Source organism: Thamnophis sirtalis, unplaced genomic scaffold, assembly GCF_051295495.1.
Source record: "Thamnophis sirtalis isolate CommonGarterSnake01/CBP01778 unplaced genomic scaffold, rThaSir2_p1.2 scaffold_11, whole genome shotgun sequence".
NCBI classification, from domain to species: Eukaryota; Metazoa; Chordata; class Lepidosauria; order Squamata; family Natricidae; genus Thamnophis; species Thamnophis sirtalis.
In genome coordinates this window covers 24,877,126-24,892,004 of record NW_028261391.1, presented here as the reverse complement: position 1 = coordinate 24,892,004, position 14,879 = coordinate 24,877,126, and positions in this window count along the sequence as shown.

Below are 14,879 nucleotides of genomic sequence, written 5' to 3'. Positions count from 1 at the left end.
GGGTTTTTTTGCTCTGTGTTATTGTTGTTGTACTCAGGGTAGGAAGAAAAATATTTCCTATCATCTGTGGCTTGACTTGAACATGGATATATTGATCTCAGTGTTGTATTATTAATTTGTAGACCCTGATACTAGACGTGCCAGAAAGAAAATGGCATATTGTATTTATCCAAGAAGTTTTGGTTCAGCATGAAATAATGATGCTAATAGTACATTGGTCCAGCCGAAGTACTGTTTCTTCAGCCGTGATTGCTGTAAGACATGTAATCTTTGTAAGCTTTGCTTCTTAAATAAATCAATAAATCACAAGTACATTGCATTATGTCCATAGTTTTCAGATCATTCTATGTGGCATCATATGGATTCAGCACTTTACTAAACCTTTTATTGTTGATACTTTCCTGAAGCAAAAGAAACCCCTTTTTCCAAGTTATGGGAAAAGAAAGTAGTTTAGAAACATAATGTTTAGGGAGAAATTGAAAGTAGCATTTAAAATTTATCAAGGTTCAGAGGTCAAAAAACTTAAGCAGTAAAAATAATGAAAATATGACTGGTTTAGACCATAACTCAGAAGGATATTCATTAAAAGTTGTATTCTGCTTTTTGGAAGCATGCATTTTTTTAAAAAAATGAATGTATTATTTATTGTTTGTAATATATTCTTTGCAAGCATAAAATTACAGTATCAGTTTTTAATGCTGTACAATACTGGTGTGAAAAAAAGTACAGGTAGCTTGGCAAAATTTAGTTCAGCAATTTTGCTTGTTAATACAATATTATTGTATTTATTATTAAATTTGGAAATGGAGATGCAGATAAACTGAATAGGAATGAACACCATCCAAGCCAATGACAATCTTATGTAGGTGAATAGCAATAGCAATAGCAGTTAGACTTATATACCGCTTCATAGGGCTTTCAGCCCTCTCTAATCAGTTTACAGAGTCAGCATATTGCCCCCAGCAACAATCCGGGTCCTCATTTTACCCACCTCGGAAGGATGGAAGGCTGAGTCAACCCTGAGCCGGTGAGATTTGAACAGCCAAACTGCAGAACTGCAGTCAGCTGAAGTAGCCTGCAGTGCTGCATTTAACCACTGCGCCACCTCGGCTCTTCCGAGATTAATCCAGCACTCTGGATGAAGGAATACCTGACAACAGTTGGATCCAAATGTGATCAGCACTTTCCAATTTTAAAGGTAAGAGAGTGATCAAAACCCCTAAGCAAATAGGATCTTAAATGCAGTTAAAGGGGGACTGAGCAGTGGTAGGATTCAATTTTTTTTACTACCAGTTCTGTGGACATGGCTTGGTGGGTGTGGCATGGCTTGGTGGGTGTGGCTTGGTGGGCATGGCAGGAGAAGGATGCCGTAAAATCTTCATTCCCTCCCCACTCCAAGGACAATGCCCATTTCCTCTGGATCAGCTGGAACTTGGAAGGCAGAGAATAAATGGGGGCCGGGCCAATCAGAGGTGGTATTTACCGGTTCTCTGAACTACTCAAAATTTCCGCTAACCGTTCTCCACAACTGGTCAGAACCTGCTGAATACCACCTCTGGGTCTGAGTCTTGATTGTCCTGTCCTGTTTGTCATTTTCCACACTCCAATTCAACAGAAATTCCTTTGTGTAATGGAAGTCAAAGAGGTTTTTATGGATTGTAAGAGAACAGTGATGTATCAGGCACCACATCTCATGTACAGTATGTCGAATATTGTTGCTTTTTCTCTGGAGTTCACCTACACTGTTTACATTGAAACAGAATAATTTCTTTAGTAATTATGAGATACTGATTTACAAAACACGATTCAGACATTCTGCATATGTGGAAAATAAAGTGATTGGGTTTATACTCTATGCTGAGACAATGTTTTTTAAACTATGCATTCTGGAATTAGCTAGTATTTTGATTAATATATACTGCTAAGCCAAAACAAATAAAACATATAATGCTAAAAATTAAGTAATGATATATGTGTGTATTTGCCTATAAAGTCACCAAGAATTGGACACTGACTAAATGGTTAAAGCAACAGCAACATATATTGTGTGTGTACATGTGTGTGTGTATGTGTAAAATGTATGAATAGTGTTTCACAAATACACTCAGTCCTACGACAGAAATAAACCAAACTTCTACAAGTAGAAAAACAATCTTACAAGAACAGCCCATCCTTAGTTGCATTCAAAGAGAGACGATATGATTTTTGGTACTATCAAATGCATTTATTATTGTTCTTTGCAAAATGTTTCAAAGACGCCAATCAAATTCAACAGAGAAATGTCAGATCACTTATTATTAATGAAGTCAACTAGGTGAACAGGTTGATAATTTAAATCTAAATTGCATTGCTTTACATAGGACTGAAGTAAAATATTAAAGATTGTGTATGTGAACATTTACGCTATTTCCAAAGGCTTTAATTTTATATCACTTTTTAAAAAATGACATAAAGTTAAAATAATTTTAATATATGTGCTAGATTCCTTTAAAATTGAAATCAACTATGAATGATTCAACTATGAATCAGCAGATATTTTACTGGTTCATTGTTCAAACAAACAAAATAAGAACAAGGTAAGGAGAGAAAACAAATATGTTCTACGTACCAGTAGCTTAATTTTATAGCCGTTAAAAAGTCTTCAATAGGAAAATTACAGTTGGGTTTACAGATATTTAAAGAGCTCTGTGGACAATTTAAAACAAGTTGTTTACATAATTGGAGATGTCTTCTGGATCAGACTGAAAATTAAATCAAGTCCAGGTTTCTGTTTCAGAAGCCAATTAAAATCAACTGGGAAATCCACCAGCAAGACATCAGAGTCAGTTCTGATTAATTTTCAATGCTTTGAAACCAATAGCTATTCAAATGAAGCTGCATAATTTCTAATTGCACTTATATAATGAATTGCTTAAAATGTAGACCTCCCAAGTTATTAGGATATCAAATTTGTTAATGTCAGCTTATGCACATTTAATTATATTATATGAAATCAGCCACTAGCAGAAAAGGGAGTAGAAAAACAGATTCATTAATTTTTTTTATCTTAAATTGCTTAAAAATCATTGAACTTAAAATTAATGATCATAGTTTTTCTGTTCTTATGCAGAGAAAGGTTTTAAATCAAAATATATTTGATGGGCAAATGAGATTTCAAGGTTACCTTTGATCATTTGGGCAGATATCACAAGTTGATTTTAATTTATATATCAAATACATTCAGTTGTTTGTTTCGGGGAATTGATAGCATTTATTCTTTTATTAACCACTGTGTGCATGTAGCCCAGAGTCACTAGGTTAGGCAGCTACATATAAATCCACCACAAACAAAGAGGTCACCAAAAGAGGGGGGGAAAGGTAGTCTGTTATGCATAGAGAAACCTCAGATGATCTCAGTGAAGCTATTTTTTTCCCAATCTTCAGGTGATAGCAGAGCTCAGAAAATCTATCTTGAACTATTCTACAGTATGTGCTGCCATGCAATTGGGCTGCTGAAGATACATGTAAGAGCTCAACAGGACTAAAGGGTATTTAGAAGCCTTATGTAGGAGTCCTGTTATTTTTGTATTACTGCATCTGAACCAGCTCTTGGTTTCCAGATTTTTGTTTTAAAGATTTGAAGACTATCAGGATAACAAACATTGGAACATTGCCATATATCTACTGGATATACACAAATAACTCTGTTTGCAGGATTGCAGAATCCCATCCCATCTGGTTTAGAAACAACTAAAATAGAACTGACTTCTATAATTTACAACCATTTAATAACCCATTAGAAACTGACTCTGGAAATCATCAGCAAAAATATAGAAAGATTGTACAGCAATATACACTTTTAAGGTTTCAAGTTAACATAGGCTGATGGGTACCTGGATTATGAAAATAATTCTAAGATGATCCAGGATTGTAGTTTCTCTGAGTTGTGGTTGGTGCAGTGGTTAGAATACAGTACTGCAGGCTACTTCTGCTGCCTGCCATCTGCCTGCAGTTCAGCAGTTCGATTCTCACTAGCTCAAGACTGACTCAGCCTTCCAGCCTTCCTCATTCAGTAAAATGAGAACCCAGAACATTGATGCTGAACCTATAAATTACTTAAGAGAGGGCTGTAAAGCACTGTGAAGTGGTATATAAGTCTAAGTGCTATTGCTTCTGCTATTCTAGATTTGCTTCTATGTGTGAGATTATCTGGATTTAAGTTTCAGTGCATATATGTTGTAACTGAGGCTTTCATTGTCCTTCTCATAATTATTGTCCTATAAAACTAGATAAATGGCTCTGAACTACTGTGCAACCATGCATATAAATTATACTTTAAACCCTAACTGGAACATTTATGTCTAAACATTTAGTTGCAGTTAAATGAATTGTAATTGGCTTAATAAAGATCTACAGAGATGTAATTGATATTATTGAATTTCTTCTGAGACAGAGATAGAAGCCTTGTAAATAAATAGCTAAACTCCATACAGTTTTTAGCATTAGCACTTAGACTTATATACTGCTTTACAGCCCTCTCTAAGCAGTTTACAGAGTCAGTATATTTGCCCCCAACAATCTGGGTCCTCAAATACTTTTTGCAAAGTATTTAACAGTATGCTATCATATGCAATTTATATTCTATCATGTTACATAGAATTTACCATCAAAGCACTTTTTTTTAAAAAAAACCTTATTTTTAAACACATTCTTAATCAGGGATCCCCAACCCCCAGTCAGTAGACTGGCAGAAAGCTGTGGCATGCCAGCAACCAGGTAAAGACCCATCCACGGGATGCAGGCAGCATGAAAAACCACCCATCCTCCAGTCCGCAGAAAAATCTTTCTCTGTGGAACTGGTCCCTGATGTAAAAAAGGTTGGGGGCACCATTCTAAACAGTAGGAACAGCAACTTGTGATCCCAAATAAAGAAGCTTTAATAACTTGGCCAAGGATACTCATCAAACCATGAAGATATCACAATGGGACAATCACGCATGTGCCACAATTAAATACTTGGATCAGGATATCTGATGCAAGCACATAAGTCTTGAGACTTTTTGGATATGATTGCATCGTTACATGCATATCTTAATTTATCCTCTATTGCAATCCCTTTGTTGCCAATGAAGATTCCCACAAAATCTGAACTCTGCTGTAAACAAAGAAATGATCCGCTTTCTCTGACTGGCTTTCTAGTAGCCTTCTCTGTGACTTGAGTGAAATCATTGTTATGTCATATAGTCAGTGTCCACTTTTGTTCATATGTCTACTTTTTGGAAAGGGCATGCATGAGGAGGAGGGGGATTTAAAATGGCTCAATCCAATGATGTAAAAGTGGCAGAATGATATGGCATGTTGGCACTGGAATATTGGTGTAACCCTGGATATGTTAGAAAGTTTTCCAGAAAGAAGACCTGATGGAAAACTGCCCAAAATATGAAGGAGAACTCCAAGAGGTTAGAGCAGGGGTGTCAAACTCAATTTCATTAAAGGCTGCATCAGTGTTGTGTTTGAATTTAGGGGGCCAGGAGGAGAATGGCCAGCTCGCTGTCACTCATGTCAGGGGTGCCTCTGGTGACCTGAGCACTGCCAGATTCCTGAGGTCCGTTTTTGGGTGCGATGACTTCCTGCAACCCTCTGCCAGCAAAAATGGGGCTTAGGAGGACTGCTCATGGCCCTGTCAAGCTCTGTTTTCACTGGCAGAGGCCCTGTGGGCCAGTCCTTTGCTATTTCCAGGGCAGTCCCAATCTAAACACCCCATGGGCCAAATCTGGTCCCCGGGCCTTGAGTTTGACACTCCTGGGTTAGAGGGTTTTTTTTAAAAAGCTGAAGATCTGGAGGGAAGCCAGTGAACATAGGTTTTGCTTTTACAGGGTTCTGAGAGAATGACACAATTGAAGTTTAGAGGATCTGCAGCTGAGGATTGAGGCAGCAGTTAAGAACCATGGTGGAACATTGAGTTAATGACCATTGAGTTAAAGAGCCAAGGTGGCGCAGTGGTTAAATGCAGCACTGCAGGCTACTGCTAGATCAGCAGGTCAGCGGTTCAAATCTCACCGGCTCAGGGTTGACTCAGCCTTCCATCCTTCCGAGGTGGGTAAAATGAGGACCCAGATTGTTGGGGGCAATATGCTGACTCTCTGTAAACCGCTTAGAGAGGCCTGAAAGGCCTATGAAGCGGTATATAAGTCTACTACTGCTATTGCAACAGGAAGGATGGCAAAATATGAATGGGAAGCAGGTGATTTGTTTGATGAGTGGTGAGTGGTGCCAATAAAAGAACCACCAGATCTGCTAGCCTTTCACTGCAGGAAGACCAAGTGGTAAAGACTAAGGAAATTTGCTAGTTTCTGGTGTTACCTGGCAGAGATAAAGAAGGCCAAGAAGTGCAGTCTCTGGAATTTACAGCAGCCATTGAAGTAGCCCAACTACCGTATCTAGCAAGGCAGAGCCAGCACAGTGACAGTAAGAGGAAGAACCTGTGACACCAGACTGTCTAAGATTAATCCCAGGCAGTAGCAGCCCATTGGGGATATAGATTTCCAAGGATAGTGTGTAAAAATAATCCATACAGATATGAACTTTCAAAGTCCAAGCTTAAATTATCCCAGCTAGAGATACTTCAGATGGTGGCTTGGAACAGCACTCAGGAACTAAAAGTGAGAGCTGGAGATGAAGCTAGGAGATGAAGAAAGGTGACAGAAAGCAACACTTTTTTCTGAATCACACATATTAAGGGATAAAATAAAAAAAGAAATTTCATCAGAAAAAACCTCTATGTGGATTGATTGCCTTAGAAATGGTAAATGTCCTCATTTTAACTACGAAAGCTTGCAATCTTACCTACAAGAGCTAACAATACAGGAAACAACACAGCCTTGTTTCACAAAACTTGCTATCTTTGCTACCTGTTGATTTCTTACTCTGCTATTTAATCAACAATGTATATAATGATGCTGTGGTAAAAAATTATACAAAATGTGACATTCGTGCATTTTATCGGTATGCAAATAGATTCAAATGATATGATGATTTTTAAACTGTTACAATTATGTACTTTGCAATTCAAAAGACATTCAGAAAGAATGGATCTCCTTTTGCACTGCGTGGTCCATTAAATTGAAACTCCCAGTGTACAGCATTTTTAGTTTCGATTACAACAGTACTGCAAACACAAATCTATTTTGCTTTCATATAATAATAGCAATTACACTAGCCAGCTCCAGAGTGGTGTAAAAAGGGCCAAATTAAAGCTTTCCTTACCAGTTATGGATATGAGAATTTTGGAGTTAGGGAAGGATGGCAATAATGCAGAAGTTATATAAACATTACCAACAGTCCAGGAATTAAGAACTAAAATACATTATCAAATAGAGCAGGGGTGTTAAACTCAATTTCATTGAGGGCGACATCAGGGTTGTATTTGATCTCACGGGGTTGGGGTGGCCGTGGCCAGGTGGGCATGGCCAGCTTGTCTCGAGGGTGCCTATGGTGGCCCAAGTGCTCTGCCAGCAAAAACGGGATCCCGATCTCTGTTTTTGCCTGGGACGGCCTGCTGCAACTCTCTGTCAGTGAAAATGGAGCTCGGGAGGGCTGCATGCTGCCCTCCCAAGTTATATTGTCACTGGCAGAGGCACCATAGGCCGTTTCCAGAGTGGAGCGTTAGACCAGCTCTAAGAACTCCATGGGCCATAAAAACCAATTTTAACCTGCCTCTACATGGGCAGTATAGTTTAATCATTATCTCACATATTACTATTTATGATGTTTTAAATTAAAATCACCTCTGCTTGGAATTAGCTGTAAGAATTCTCTTCCTTATAGTTGATAATCCTTTGCATCTTTTAAAAGATGGCAAAATAATGTTCATTCATGATTTTCATAATAAATCTTTGGATTTAAAAAAAATCAAGAAATAACAATTGTTTTCCATGTTAGACGGTAACTAGCTACACATTTTATCTTTTAATATTTTTGTTTTATTCTATGGTTTGTTGTTTGTTGGTCTATGAAAGTACCATTTGACCCTGATGCATTGTTGTAAAGCTGTGGTTACTTATTTGGTTGTTGGATTTTATCTTATTTTATTTTTTAATAGAAATTTATTCATAAAAGTCATTCCAGTACAACCTTCATGGACAAGTGCTATTTGGGTTATTGTTTTTTTTTCAAGAAAAATAGTGCATCGTGCTTTTATTTTCCCCATCCATTTTATCTTTAGTTGAGCTTTAACTGTATCAAGGTTACTCCGTGAATTTCCTAGCTGAATGGGGACCTGAACCAAGCTTTCTACATTCTGATCAGAATAACAGACTTTATAGTTTTATCTCTTCCACAAGGCTTTTGTTCCTGATTACATTTTCTCTCCTTTCATCTTCATAACATTCTTCTTACTCTTGATGCTAAAATACCATTAATCTACTAACAGCTTGTGAGGGTTTTTTTTTAATTGCAGTGTGATCCCTTTCATTTTTGCAAACACCTGTAGAAATGAGTCATTTGTAGAAGAAATAGTATAAAAAGCAACAAACAATTCTGAGTATTACTGGAAATGATTACTTTGGTTTTAATCTTTATGCAAAGCTAAGAAAATAAGAATCAAAAAACTGAATTTCTGGAGTTCAGATCTGAATGAATCCACTTTATTTTTTCAGAATGTGGGAAGAATGTGAGGGTGAGTTATGCATATTGCATCAGAAACTATAGCTGAGCCAACATTTCTCATAATATTTTTTTTTTACATGCTAATATTTTCCTCTCTTTTTACCCTCCAGGGCCTGGTTATTAAAACAAATATTACTATTCTTAAACTAATACAAATAATACCTTATCAATACAAAGAAGTTAAATTAAAATTTTTGCCAGTCTTGAGCCAAACCACAAGAATGTATTGTAGAATGTGAGCTTCATAAATCAATGGAGTTTTAAATCTGAATTTTAAATTCAATATTTTAACAACTTATTATGCTAGCTCTCAGTAAAGATAGACAGACAGAAATATGGACGGATGGACTGATGGACTGACGGATGGAGGGATAGATGGATAGATAGCTATAGATAGATAGATAGATAGATAGATAGATAGATAGATAGATAGATAGATAGATAGATAGATAGATAGATAGACAGACAGACAGACAGACAGACAGATAGATAGATAATACAAATTATACAGATGGTAGGTAGATAGGTAGATAGTAGGTAGGTAGGTAGGTAGAGAGAGAGAGAGAGAGAGAGATAAATAGATAGATAGATAGATAGATAGGTAGGTAGGTAGGTAGGTAGGTAGGTAGGTAGGTAGATGATAGATAGATAGATAGATAGATAGATAGATAGATAGATAGATAGATAGATAGATAGAATTTATCAATAAGAAAAATGAATTATATGGTACTTCTATCTACTTCTAAATATTCCTCCTATATAGTATTCATAGTTCTTATAACTGTTATATTTGTTTTATCCTGCTTTGGGTTCCAATGTTTTGCTGCGCTTACTTGATATGAGTTTTATTCTAATTTTTGTCACCTTTTTCTGCTGTTTTTAGTACACATAATTTTACTTTTTACTAGTTAGGACATCTATAAAACTCACAGTGTTTTACATGCAGCAATTCTGCAAGAAATTTTTACTGAAATACATACTATCCATTTCTACTTTATCTTTTCAAAGATCAGATTGAATCTAGGACTTTCTATATGCAAAGTTTATGTACCAGAGCTATGCAAACCATTTGTACAAAATGGTTTGAATCATGCATGCAGCAATGTGAACAAAGCACCATGCTTCAAATTATTAAAGCAGGAGTGCTTTCTGCAAAGCTGGTCAAATCCTGTTGCTGGCGGTCTCTGCATGAACATACACATACAGCTGTTTGGAGAGGGCCAGCAACAGTGTTTGAAGCAGCTGTGTGAGCCTTGCAAAAGAGCAGCTGCTTGAATGGTTTTAAAGAGAGGCGATCTGCATTGGAAAGGAGCTCATTCAAATGCTTTTGCACAGTTCTAATGTATATGACTGCAAAGCTGCAGCTGCTTCCATATCATAGCATCATATCCTTAGCTGTCTTGAGAGTAAGGATAACAATGATTATTTGGAAGAAAAACAAATCAACTTCACTTTTCCATTTGAAAACAAGAGTCCCAGGTTCTTCCAGCTGTATTTGGAAAGAAATTATTTTACTCTTATTCACTAACCACCACATTATAAAAAAAGATGTTGAGTCTTTAGTAAGAGTGCAGAGAAGAGCAATAACGATGATTGGTGTTCTGACCTAGGTTTCACAAAATCATGAAGTAGACTCCTTGTCCCAACAAAACCCCTTTTTATTAAGCTAATTTAAATTCCTCTCATTCACATCCAGCAAAGTCCCAGAAAACAATCTTTCAAAGGTGAATTTACAACCACAGACCTTATCAGGCTTAGAGAGCTGCCAGACCGATATCTTCAAAACGCAATGCTGTACAAAACAATATTTGGCAAGGAGTCTCTGAGAGTACCAAACAAATCTTCACACTAATTAAGTGAACTAATTGTCTCCTGCAAACTCCACTCCCCTTTCGCTCCTCTTTATGCCCTATGGGAGGGACCATTTTTACCATCCACTGTGCCTTTACTTCTGAGTTGGCCCTTGTTCCTTAACTCTTCCCTTCTCCTGGCAGCTCTGTGCATGTGCACAATAAGAACAGGCTCCAGCTGTTCTTCTCCCCCACTGATCTCTGACTCCGAAGGTAGTGGATAACTGTCAGACATCCCTGGCCCCATCTCTGCCTCTGATGCAGAGCACCCATCAGAGCCTTCCCCAGACTCCAGAACTGGCCCATGTTCCTCCCCAACTTCCTCACTGTCTGAGTTTGCCACCAGCTTTGCTGGCCATTGGTGGGCCACAACAACTAGGTGGATGGAAACTAAAACATATGAACAGTTGCAAGAAGTGGGCATGGCTAATCTAGTGAAGAGAAGGACCAGGGGTGACATGATAACAGTGTTCCAATATTTGAGGTGTTATCACATCGAGGAGGGGAACACCTATTTTCCAAAGCACCTGAAGGCCAGACAAGGAACAAGGGATAGAGAGATTCAACCAAGAAATAAGGAGAAAATTTCCCACAGTGAAAACAATCAACCAATGGAACAGCTTGTTTTCAGAAGTAGGTGCTCCATCACTGGAGGCTTTCAAGAAGAGACTGGACAGTCACTTGTCAAAAATGGTACAGGGTGTCTTGCTTGAATAGGGGATTGAACTCAGTGGTGGGTTTCCAATTTTTTTACTACCAGTTTGCTCATGCACATTCTGCGCATCTGCAATGCGCAGAAGCATCTGGGTGGTGGGTGGACCTTCCCACCGCCATTACTACTGGTTCACCCAATCTGGGCCGAACCGGGAGCAACTCACCTCTGGTTGAACTAGATTAGCTACAAGGTCCCTTCCAACTCTATTATTCTGTATTCAAGTCATTTCAGAATCTGGATTGCTTTTTAATTCTTCTAGGAACTTAAGTTCCACTGAAATGCCTCAGTAAGAATTAAAGCATTCCTCCCCTCTCAGGTAATTTCAGTTATTACACAGGTAGGACTACCAGCAAAAATAAAACATAAGGTTGGTCTGTTAGCATGGTCTGTGAGCATGTTCATTGATTTCGCATATATCCACCAGTATGTGAATCCAGTTTTATGTCTTCAGTTGTTGTTGTTCACCAGGAAACACATAATGCAATCAAACACAATGACAGCACAGGAAAACTGCTAATTGCCAGTCTGAAGACAGGCATCAGTGGGATAGATATAATGAGAAATGCCTTGCAGGCATGCTCTCTCAATTCTGTAATTTCAATCATTTTAAAAGCAAAAAATAATGAATAAATGAAGACTTCCTGAAGTTATGGAGTAGTAAATGTTAAAGTGCAGAACTTCAATAAGCACACACCAAAATCAGCAGAACTTGGCATGATGCTTAGTTATTAAGAGAAGCAAAGCCAATCAGATGTATATTGCATAGATTCATTCAGCAACAGTCATGACCTTTATCAGGAAAAACAACTTTTTACTTATTCATTATAAATCCAAACAATATTGCAAAAAAATGAAATGAATAATCTAAAGCAGAAAGGAAAGTACTGTATTTTTCAGAATATAAGACACACCTTTTTCTCTCAAAAAAGAGGCTGAAAATCTAGGTGCGTCTTATACACTGAAAATAGCATTTTGTGCCTCGCAAAACCCTGCCTTCTTCACCAAAATGGCTGTGCAGAGCCTATAGGAGGCTTGTAGGAGCTGGGGAGGGCAGAAATGAGCGACAAAAGGGCCTTTTTTGCTCAATTTTGTCCCCCCAGCCCCCAGGAGCACTCTATAAGCCTCCTAAAGGCTATGCATGCAATTTTTTGACAAAAATGAGCCCATTTTTGCAAAAAACAGGTCACCTTTTGCTCATTTTTAGGTGGCCCCACCCCCCAGGCACTCTACAAGCCTCGTAAAGGCTATTCATGCGTCTTTTTTTTTTAAAACTGCACTGCAGAGTGCAAAAACATTTTTCTAATTTGCCTCTTCAAAACCTTGATGCGTCTTATACCCCAGTGCGTCTTATACTCTGAAAATTATGGTATCTATAATTTCCTCTCCTTGGTAATCTATGTGAAACAATGAAAACATTGGGAAGGTTTATTATCACCTGTTTAATTTGCCAGAGCAAAGCAAGTCTCGTTAATTCATTCCATGTTCCAAGAGACGCCATCAGTCCTCTTGCTCTGAGAGAACTCCAAGAGCTGATATACAGTATGTCAAAGATTTCATAGGAGTAGCAATGCCACAGAAGGAAATGGGATTGTGTGGGCAGAATCACAATACAATGTTTTGCCTTAGGCAACTGGCAGTGTATTCTGTGTGGTGGGCTCAAGAATGAGCTTCCACCTCTTAATGATAAGTAAGAAAGGCTGTGGTTTTGCCTGGGGAGAAACAGGGTATTATCAAGACAAGTTGTTTTGGTGACTAAGATAGACAATAAGGCAAAGAGAAGACATCTGTTAGAATGAGAGGAAACTGAAGGCCAAGTCCAGGTTGCAAGGCACAGGATTCATAGGCAATGTGATGTCATCAAGATACCAGACAATTTGCATCAAGTCAAAACAAGCAAAGAGTGACTGAGCTTTGTGGAATGGTCTGCATAAAGTAACCTGCATTTGTACACACATGCATATTTCAGAGGGAAAATGCTTTAAATCACTAGGAATTCCACAGAATAGTATCTAATGAGATTATGCATGCGTGTGCAATTCCATTAGAAAAGAAAAATAAGAACGTCAGACTTAGGATAATCATAATAGACAGTAGCAGTAAAACAAAGATACCCATCCTTGGGCTAGTATCTGAAATTAGGACCTGCTTACCTATATATGTCATAAAATGAATTTCTCTCTTATTACTTCTCATTCTTTCTGTTTTCATGCATTTGGTAAATTTGTAAAATAGATTTGTAGTATATGATTTGGAGTATACAAGCATAAATCAGTTTCACAAGATTTGTGACATATTATATAAATAAAGTTATGCATCATTATTTACTAGGATTGCTATAGAGGAAGTTTAAAAATAAGCACACCACGAGATTCATCCTGCTCCCCATAGTCTTCTTTATTATAAGCATGAAAATAGATATCTTTGGTGCAGTTCAGATGTTGCCTGTGGTTTGGGGTTTGGCTTTGGTACACCATAGTGACAGCAACTGAATCTATTTTCAGAACATAATCCAAGGTGCCTCATTGAATTAATGAAAGCAAGAGAGCTGCTAAAGCAAGTTGTCAGAGAGTGTGAGAAATGACTGCTACACATTGCAGAAATAGTTTAAGAATATTTAGTTCGTGCCCATCACCTTGAAATTTTGCTTTGCCGTATGTACTGAGTATGAAACATCTCTTAACTTTTGTGATAAAAATAAGTGGCACCTGCGCATATGTTTTTAGAGCATAGTTAAGCAGTGAACCACTTCTTTTACATGCAGAACATGCCCAGGAATTTCTACAACCTCCAGTTCAAAAGAATCGGACTCCTGAGAATATTCATCAGTAAACCACAGGTAATACTTAAGCTATACAACATTCATCTACAACAGAATATTTTAACTAGTATGAGAAGATGGGACTATGTATTCAATACTTGTGCCCTCAGTCTTAGCAATGCATGAAAGCAGCTCTGATCCTCAAGATCTGAATGACAGCAGCTTTATCACACCCATAAATGACAGAGATTTCTGAATCTGGTAACGCTGTTCTTTCTCAAACCCTGAGAATTCAGATTGGGGGTGGAGATGCCAGAGATCAGGACTGAACTTAGCATTTAACAAAGTATAGCATTTGGCTCTGGTAGAAGATGATAGAGATCATGACGTCTACAGTGGAATGATGGGAATCAGAAAAGTGAAGAGCAGCTATCACCATGTGATTGAAATGCTACCTATTTTAACATATATTGCAACACATATAAAAAGTATTGAGGTTTGGTTGTGTTGTGATCACCATATTAATTTACTTGCACACACACACACACACACCTATTATAAATGCCCATACTGGGAAGATTGTACTGGCAGCTCTATGTGCCAGTATCCATTTTTCTTGGAGGACAGAGATATTGTACTTCCTAAATTAGTCCATCTTTGAGCCATATTGCAGGCTAATTCTGCCCACTGTCAAAAGTTCAATCCTTAGCGGCTCCAGGTTGACTCAACCTTCCATCCTTCTGAGGTCAGTAAAGTGAGGGCCCACATTGTTGAGGGCAATATGCCAACTCAGTAAACCACTTAGGGAGGGCTGTAAATAACTGTGAAGTGGTATATGTCTAAATGCTGCTGCTATCTTTGCACAAGAGGGGAGGTACTGTTCTACTGATACTTCCAACATACTTTTAAA